Source organism: Sapajus apella, unplaced genomic scaffold, assembly GCF_009761245.1.
Source record: "Sapajus apella isolate SASKATOON/1434 unplaced genomic scaffold, GSC_monkey_1.0 scaffold80, whole genome shotgun sequence".
In the NCBI taxonomy this organism is placed as follows: domain Eukaryota; kingdom Metazoa; phylum Chordata; class Mammalia; order Primates; family Cebidae; genus Sapajus; species Sapajus apella.
In genome coordinates, this window is record NW_022437020.1 from 7,521,474 (window position 1) to 7,529,946 (window position 8,473).

The 8,473-nt window shown below is 47.8% G+C and overlaps 1 long non-coding RNA gene across 1 annotated transcript; it reads left to right on the forward strand.

Annotated features, from left to right (window-relative positions):
• Positions 1-811: 811 nt before the first annotated feature.
• On the forward strand, positions 812-8,252 carry LOC116533233. Its single transcript, XR_004261160.1, has 3 exons — positions 812-885; positions 4,854-5,075; positions 8,195-8,252. It is a non-coding gene; the product is annotated as an uncharacterized LOC116533233 (long non-coding RNA).
• The last annotated feature ends 221 nt before the right edge of the window (positions 8,253-8,473 follow it).

Sequence of the window (8,473 nt, forward strand, 5' to 3'; positions counted from 1 at the left end):
GGTGCGAAAGGGCTAAGCAGGGGAGCCCCCGGCTCTCTGTTGCCTTTTGCAAGCAAGAGGATGAAACAACTGACATCTGTTTAGGGCGTGGGAATCCCATTACACTGAAAGCCTCAGATAAAGTAAACCAAAACATTTCATTAAAATTCATTTCCTTTTCTCACATCTTACTGAAAACAGAAAAATATTTCAACCTTGGCATAGCCACTGAATTATTCATCTAAAAATTAAAAACAAAACACAAAACAAACCTTTGATGCAACGCAGACTGGATCCCCCTGTCCCAAGCTCCTTGCTGTCCCTGCCTCTGAAGTGAGGCTGGGGCCTGGTCTTCCACCGCGGCCAGCACCAAGGGGAGCCACATTCTCTTGGCCTTTCATGGGAGCAGCCTGATCACCAAGTGTGGGTCCTAGGACCGAAGATCACATGTTGTCATAACTCCTGGGACTGCAGAACTGAGAGGGGCACTGGGAGCCTGGGGGGTGGGGGGGCACACCAGGGAGGGGCAGGCACCTGCCCTGGGAGAAGGCCTCTCACTGCTCTCAGAAGCCTAACCCAGCCAGGAGTGGAACTCGAGACCCACCCATAGTCCCATTACCAGGCAAAGCTCCTGGGGTATCTTCCTGCGGCTGCCTCTGCTTTCCACCCTCCCTGGAGGCTGACGCTGAAAGAGAGAGCCGGAGGCCTGGGCACCGAGCTCCCTCACTCACACACATGCCCTGAGCGGAGGGAGTGGGGCTGATAGGGACAACAACGTCCTCTGGATGCCCCTTCCTGAGTTGTTCATTTGGGGCTTATCTTCCATTTTAAGTTTCCTTGTGATGCTCGTTTTAACCAGGTGGCACTTGCTTAGCAGTTTAGAGGAGAAGACCTGTTCCCGTACAGGTGTGGGCCTTTGGGATCATTGCCCTCTCCAGACCTGGCTTCTCCATCAGGTGGTAGCTCTTTCTCTGACCCTCCTTGACACCCTTAGTGCCCTAATTCTACTGTGCCCTCTGGTGAGTAGGGGTTTTCTGCATCTGTGGTGACCATATTTTTGAACCCAAAATGAATCATGGGTATGAGAATTCTTGGGGTGTTCAAGTGAACAGATCTTTTATTTATTTATTTATTGAGATGGCCTCTCACTCTGTTGCCAGGGTGGAGTGCAGTGGTGTCATCTCGGCTCACTGCAATCTCTGCCTCCCGGGTTCAAGAAATTTCCCTGCCTCAGCACCCCAAGTAGCTGAGTAGCTGGGACTACAGGCACACACCCCCATGCCTGGATAACTTTTTGTATTTTAGTTGAGATGGGGTTTCTTCACCTTGTTGGCCAGGATGGTCTCGATCTCCTGACCTCGTAATCCGCCTGCCTCAGCCGCCCAAAGTGCTGGGATTACAGGCATGAGCCACCGCGCCTGGCCTAGTTTTTTTTTTCAAGACAGGGTTGTATTCGGTCACCCAGGCTGGAGTTGAGTGGCATGATCATGGCTCACTGCAGTCTTGACCTCTGGGCTCAAGCCATCCTCCCACCTCAGCCTCCCCAGTAACGGGGACTACAGGCACATGCCACCATACCCAGCTAACTTTTTGTACTTTCTTTTTAAATGTAGAGATGGGGTTTCACCATGTTGCCCAGGCTGGTCTTAAACACCTAGGCATAAGCAATCTGCCTGCCTTGGCCTCCTAGAGAGGTGGGGCTGCAGTGGAAGCAGATCTTTGAAATTGTGGCCACCTGAGAAGCCAGGGGCACGTGGCAGTTGTACCTCTGCCAGGTGTCCTGGGATCTTTCCAGCAATGGGACTTCCCTTTTGGGTATAGTCAGACTAGTGGCCTGCCTTTTTATTTTACTTGTTTCCTAGGTTTCTCCCTCATGAAATTCATTTATTTCAGTTACCAAAAAGTACTTTGTAGTTAACGGTGGGGGCTTCTTACACTGATAGCCCAGAAACACTGGAAGGTGTAAGTTAACCAGATGGCCCAGGCACAAAAACCATATCCACCCATTCTAAAGAGGGAGAGTGCTGAGAGCCCACCCTTTGCTTTGTTTCTGGGAAAAATATTGCCTCCTTCCCCTAAGAAACTGATCTGATTATTCAGTGTGACCATGAATGTTCATCCATCCTAAGGATACTCAACTCTATTTTATGTTTTGTGCAAATAAAGCCTAAGGATTGGTGAGAGATTTCGGCTTCTGCTAAAATACTCACTCAATGGTTGTAAACTTTTTTGTGAGAGGAGGATCCTTTTCTTTCCTTTTTTTTTTCTTTTTCTTTTCTCATTCTGTTACCCAGGCTGGAGTGCAATGGCATGATCTTGGCACACTGCAACCTCTGCCTTCCAGGTTCAAGCAATTCTCCTGCCTCGGCCTCCTGAATAGCTGGGTTACAGGCGCATGCCATCACATCCAGCTAATTTTTGTATTTTTAGTAGAGACGGGGATTCACTATGTTTGTCAGGCTGGTCTTGAACTCCCAACCTCATGATCCAGCCCATGAATCCCAAAGTGCTGGGATTATAGGCAAGAGGAGGATTCTTAAAGTGAATGTGTGGTTCTTGGATACTGGTATCAACACCAGCTGTGTTGGCAGCAGAACTTGGGGGTTTTCAAGGAAACAAACCTGGGGCAACAAAGGGAGGGTAGATGGGCAGAGTGGGGGTGAGTTGGGTGGAGCTGGAATCGGGAAGGCCAAGATGAAGATGGACCAAGGGCTGGGACTATCCAAGGAGCCCAAGTCTGCATGGCTGGGGCAAGGCTGGCTCAATCGCAGCTCACTGCAACTTCCGTCTCCTGGGTTCAAGGGATTCTCCTGGCTCAGCCTCCCGAGTAGCTGGAATTGCAGGTGCCTGCCCCCATGCCCAGCTAATTTTTGTATTTTTAGTAGAGACAGGTTTTCACCTTGTTGGCCAGGATGGCCTTGATCACTTGACCTTAAGTGATCCACCCATCTCAGCCTTGCAAAATGTTAGAATTACAGGCATGAGCCACCTCGCCCAGCCTCTTGAACATGTATGTTTAAATGGTTTATTTAACAAATACTTACAAGAGTCTCTAATGGGCTGGACCTACATGGGGGAAAGATGCCCATTGTGGAGGAACCCTTGCATTGGACTTTGTTTTGAATCACTATCACCCAGGGTGGAGTACACTAGCATGATCATGACACTGCAGCCTTGACCTCCCAGGCTCAGGTGATCCTCCCACCTCAGCCTCCCAAGTAACTGGGACCACAGGTACACACCACCACACCCAGCTAGTTTTTGTATTTTTTGTAGAAATTGGGTTTCTCCATGTTGCACAGGCTGGTCTTGAACTCTTAGGCTCAAGCGATCTGCCCACCTTGGCCTCCCAAAACCTGAAGCCAGATCAGGCTGCCATGTCAAAATACCACAAACTGGTTGACTAAAATGTTGGACATTTATTGTCTCACCCTTATAGAGTCAGAAGTCTGAGATTAATGTGTTGGTAAGGTTGGTTCCAAGCATTTGGAAGTGGGGCACTCATATTTCCTTCTGTGGGCTGTGCAGGAGAATCTGTTCCATGCCCATCTCCTAACTGCTGGCAATCTTTGGTATTCCTTGGCTGGCAGATGCACTGCCTGGATACCTGCCTTCATCTTCACATGGCATACTCCCTGTATGTGTGTCTGTGTCCAAATATCCCTTTTATAAGGTCACCTGTCATATAGGATTAGGGGCCTACCCTACTCTACTGTGACCTCCTCTTAATTTAACTAATTACATCTGCAACGACTGTTTCCTAATGAAGCCACATTCTTAGGCACTAGCGTCTTGGATACGGAAATGTTAGGGTTAGGACTTCAACGTAGGAATTTGGAGTGTGAGGGACACAATTCAACCCATAACACCAGGTCCAAAGAGTGAGTCAAAGCCTGGATGGCGCCTGGGCGGTCAGGCAGGAAGAGTCTGGGGTGGGAGTGAGGAAGCAGTAAGCACGCTGGAGTCCTCAGGCGCTGAAGGATTAACAAACGAAGAGGGAGTGGCCTCCCAAAGTGCTGGCATTACAAGTGTGAGCCACCATGCCTGGCCACCTCATTGGACTCTTGAATAATCAGAGGAAACCATCTTCATTGTGTGAAGACGTTGACATTTTCAGACTTGTCACTGTAGTCAGCATTGATCTGAACTAAAATAGTCCTCAAGACCATTGTGGAACAGATTTGCCACACTAACCCTGAACAGCCTGCACAGGGACCTCTATATGAGAGAGAAACAAACCATCATGCGTCTTGCTATCTGTCTGTTATTTCTATGACCTCTGTAATTCTTATTTGTTATTTGGGGTTTTCTGCTCCACACAGATCAAGCTAACCCTAAAAAGAAAGTAACAGTTGCCTTGGTCCTGTTGGTGCTTCCCTCCCTTGCTTTTTGCCCGTTTTGGTCCAGTGTGCAATGGACTTGGACCCTGGGTTTTCCCCCAAATATAGCTTTGCGAGCTCTAACCCTCAGAGGCTCCACAATGCGAATGCCCTTTGGTGCCTCCAGCCCAGGTTACTTCAGTAACTAATCCTTCTGCCTGGAAGGGTTGGGCACCTTGATATGCAAAAATCCTCATGAACTTGGCAGATGACTCAATTGATGGGTGATGACTTACAGTCAGTGTTTATTACAGCGGCGTTCCTAGTTGTAATCTTCCCAGCTGACGTTTTTTAAATTGGATCTCTACAGTTTCCAAAACCTCCACTTGACACCTGTGGATTTAAAAATGAAATAACCTCAGATATGAAATAGCCTTTCTCCAATCCATTCCATGTAGTTGGAGGCTGGGCTTCCTCATGACAGGGCGACTGTAACACTTGGCTATGAACCAGGGTATGGCCTCCAACCAAGCCTTGACAATCTCATCCCTTTAGCCTTCCGTGATCAGACCTCAACTTGTGAGAAGGCTTGCCTTGCTCATAAGTGGGAGTGAATGCTCATAGCTCTAGAAATCTCCCGGGAACCAGATATTGAAGCTCGAAGGACTTAGGGAGTCCAATCTTCCTCTAAATTGGCCAATAGTGGAGGGGTGGAAAGAGAACACAATGCAAACCAGACAGACCCAAGCTTGAAACTCACTTCTGCCAAGCTACTGGGTATGTGAGTTTTGCCAAGTTATATCACTCCCCTGAAACTCAGGTGCCTCATTTGAAAGATGAAGCATCTTCCTATCTTACGAGGATGACGTATATGACGTATATGGAATGACAAGCCCTCTGTAAATGTGGTTATCTTCGGAAGTGATTGTAGCTCTCCTGCTCCATTCTCGCACACCTCTGGAGCCCTTGGTGACACTCAATGAGGTGTGTGACTTGTCCAAATACTCTAACCTGTTTGTACTGTTTCCTTGTCTTTAAAGAGGACAGTCGTAGCACCACCCACACAGCACTGTTGCAAGGATTCAGTGAGTTAAAGTGCGTGCGTGGTACGTAGAGCAGAGTGTGTAGAAGTATCCAGTGAACTGTTATTATCATATGAAGAGACTATTTGGTGGATCTTATCTCCCCTTATGGACAGAAAGCTCCTTGGGGCTTGAAACTTTGCCTGTATACCAGTTACAAACTCCCTTTTGCTGTGAAACCCAGTCCTTGGGATGCTCAGTCAGATCCTGTGGACTTACTGGCTGGTCTGCTCACGTGGAAACAAGGTAGGGTGTGGCCCATCTCCGGGTATAAACCTTGGCACCTGCGCAGGATTTGAATCTCGGGCACCACCTCTAAATGGATGGAACCCTGTGTCTATGCCTATTGCTTTGGTCTGGTCTGTCATAAGAAAGAAATCTTGCTGTCAGATGATCACCCATCTTCCCATAGTCCATTTTATTTTATTTTTTTAAGACAGGGTCTCACTCTGTCACCCAGGCTGAAGTGCAATGGTGTGATCATGGCTCACTGTAACCCCGACTTCCCAGGCTCAGGCAATTCTCCCACGTTAGTCTCCCAAGTAACTGCAACTACAGGCATGCGCCGCCATGCCTGGTTAATTTTAATTTTTTTTTTTTTTTTTTTGTAGAGAAGGGGTTTACCAGTGTTGTCCAGGCTAGTCTTGAACTCCTGGGCTCAAGCGATCCTCCTGCTTTGGCCTCTCAAAATTGTTGGGATCACAGGCATGAGCCACTGCACCTGGTCCCCCAGAGTCCAGAGGATGGTGCCGGATCTGTTTTTAAATGTACCTGTTGAATATTTATTAGCTCAAACAGAGTTTGCCTGAGATGTGCATCTGGGGTCCACCCTCTTTGGCAGTGTCCCTCATTTTCCTCCTCCATCATTCTCCCAAACTCTCTCTGTTAACCCCAAAACCCCACCACCCCTCCCTAACAAAGGATTCCCAGCTCAAGGCCGATTGGATCCATCAAGTTTTCCTCCTGCAGAAATTGTGGGAAGGTGGTTTCAGAGGCCCATGAGCAGAACCCCGCCCAGACACATAAACTTTTCTTTGGCTGGTACCAACCCCTCTATTTCAGGCTCTGGTCCAAGTATGTTATGCAAGTCTCTACCTCTTCTAGCTGAAGCCAACCTCCCAGGAAAGGGATGCAGGCGAAAGCCATCCTGCCTGGGGTGTGGATAACGCTACCACGAGAGTCTCCTGTAATCTCGACTCCATGACATGCAGCCGCATGAACTAGGCAGGTATCTCCACGCACAAGGTGTGGTCAGTGCTCTGTGAATAACAGGTGTCCTGCCTGCCCCATCTCCTGTCTTTCTGGAGCCTGCCCTTACCCAGTGAGTCCCTGAAGAGAACATTCTGGCATCTCGTTGTGAGCTGTCACAGACATGGGTTTCTTTCAGTTCCCAAGATGATGGGATGCCAGCTGCTGGCTGCCCCCAAAAATCCTGGGAGCAGGACAGGCTTGGCTGTCCCAGAAGAAGAGCCTGGCATTGGGCCAGGAGGCTCAGAAGAGAAGATGAGCTCACTCTGCCCCGCTCAGTGTCTCCTACATGAAGACCAGGTTATCACAGGGACCTGCCTCCCCGCATTTGCATCTTCCATGCGTATTTTCCCAGCACATGCAGCATCGGGAACTTGAACATCCCTCTGCTTTTCCTGGTGTGAGACCCCCCAGCCCCACATTAGGAAGGAGCCTGAACACTTGATGGAGCTTTCCCATCACCTGTGAGCAACGTCAACGCTACTGCTTCTCCTTCAGGAGACATGGCCACATCTCCCTGCTGTTTCCTCAAAGTGAGATGATTCGATTTTTTTCTGACAATCCCAGATGATCGTATCTTCCCAGGTTTTGTCATCTTTGAGGAATACTTGATATCTAGCTACAAGTCAAACAAAACCCGATTTAACTGATCGCTAACCAGCCGTCACACATCCCTGAAGATGAACCTGCTTTATCCTTTTTGTAGCCTCTGGCAGAGCCAAGGAACAAAGAGTTCAGGAAAACAAAAAACACTAGAAACAGCACCGACACACGTCATTAAATCCAAATGTGACCAGCCTTGCCCACAAGTGTTGCCATCTTCTTTTAACAGGCACTCACTCGAACTTCATTAACCTGGTAGCTGAATAGCAGCTTGTCTAAGTGAGGTGCAGGGATTTTTGTCAAAGCCTGCCTTAGTGTAAAAGGCAGGGCCACCTACCATGAACTTCTCTCTGTGATTTCATTCTCCAGCAGTGCTGAAGTATAAATAAACTTGTTTACAAGGATCAGAATGGCCATGCTAATGAAGTCTTATTTGTGTCACCACAATGACAAGTAATTTGTGCACAGTTGAACTCGGAGAGTGGACAAAATGACCAGAGAGATTGTATTTCGGTTCTGAAGTTTCCATACAGATGTCTTGGGCCACAATTCGTCTATTTCTTTCGATTGTGTGTCCATGCCAGAGAAAAACCTTGTTACCATGCCCAGTGTGGTCAGTGAAATTACACTGTATGCAATGAGAAGAGAAGTGAAATAAGAAGCATTGATGAATGTACCCACGGGTGTAACCCTGGTGGCCAGTATGTGGTTCTCATGAAAGGAATGCATGAATACGAGGACCCTAATTATTGCTTTCAACTGACAAAGTGCGGTGAATATATAGAGGCCGTTTCTGTACAACGGCTGTGTCTCAAAGCAGCTTTAGGAGTAAATATAGAAATTCTTGTGTACACCGTATTGCATGGAAAGTCAGCAAAAAAAAAAGCAAGACAGTTTGTTAAGACCTAGTTAAGTGGAGCTGGGGGACAATTAATTTTGTTTGTTTTTGTTGTTTCCTGGTAGAGGTCAACAAACTACAGACTATGGGCCAAATCTGACCCGCCACTGCTTTTGTAAATAACATATACATTATGGAATACTATGCAGCCATAAAAAACAATGAGTTCATGTCCTTTGTAGGGACATGGATGAATCTGGAAACCATCATTCTCAGCAAACTGCCACAAGAACAGAAAACCAAACATCGCATGTTCTCACTCATAAGTGGGTGTTGAACAAACAGAGGTGGACACAGGGAGGGGAACATCACACACTGGGGTATGTTGGGGGTGGGGGGCTAGG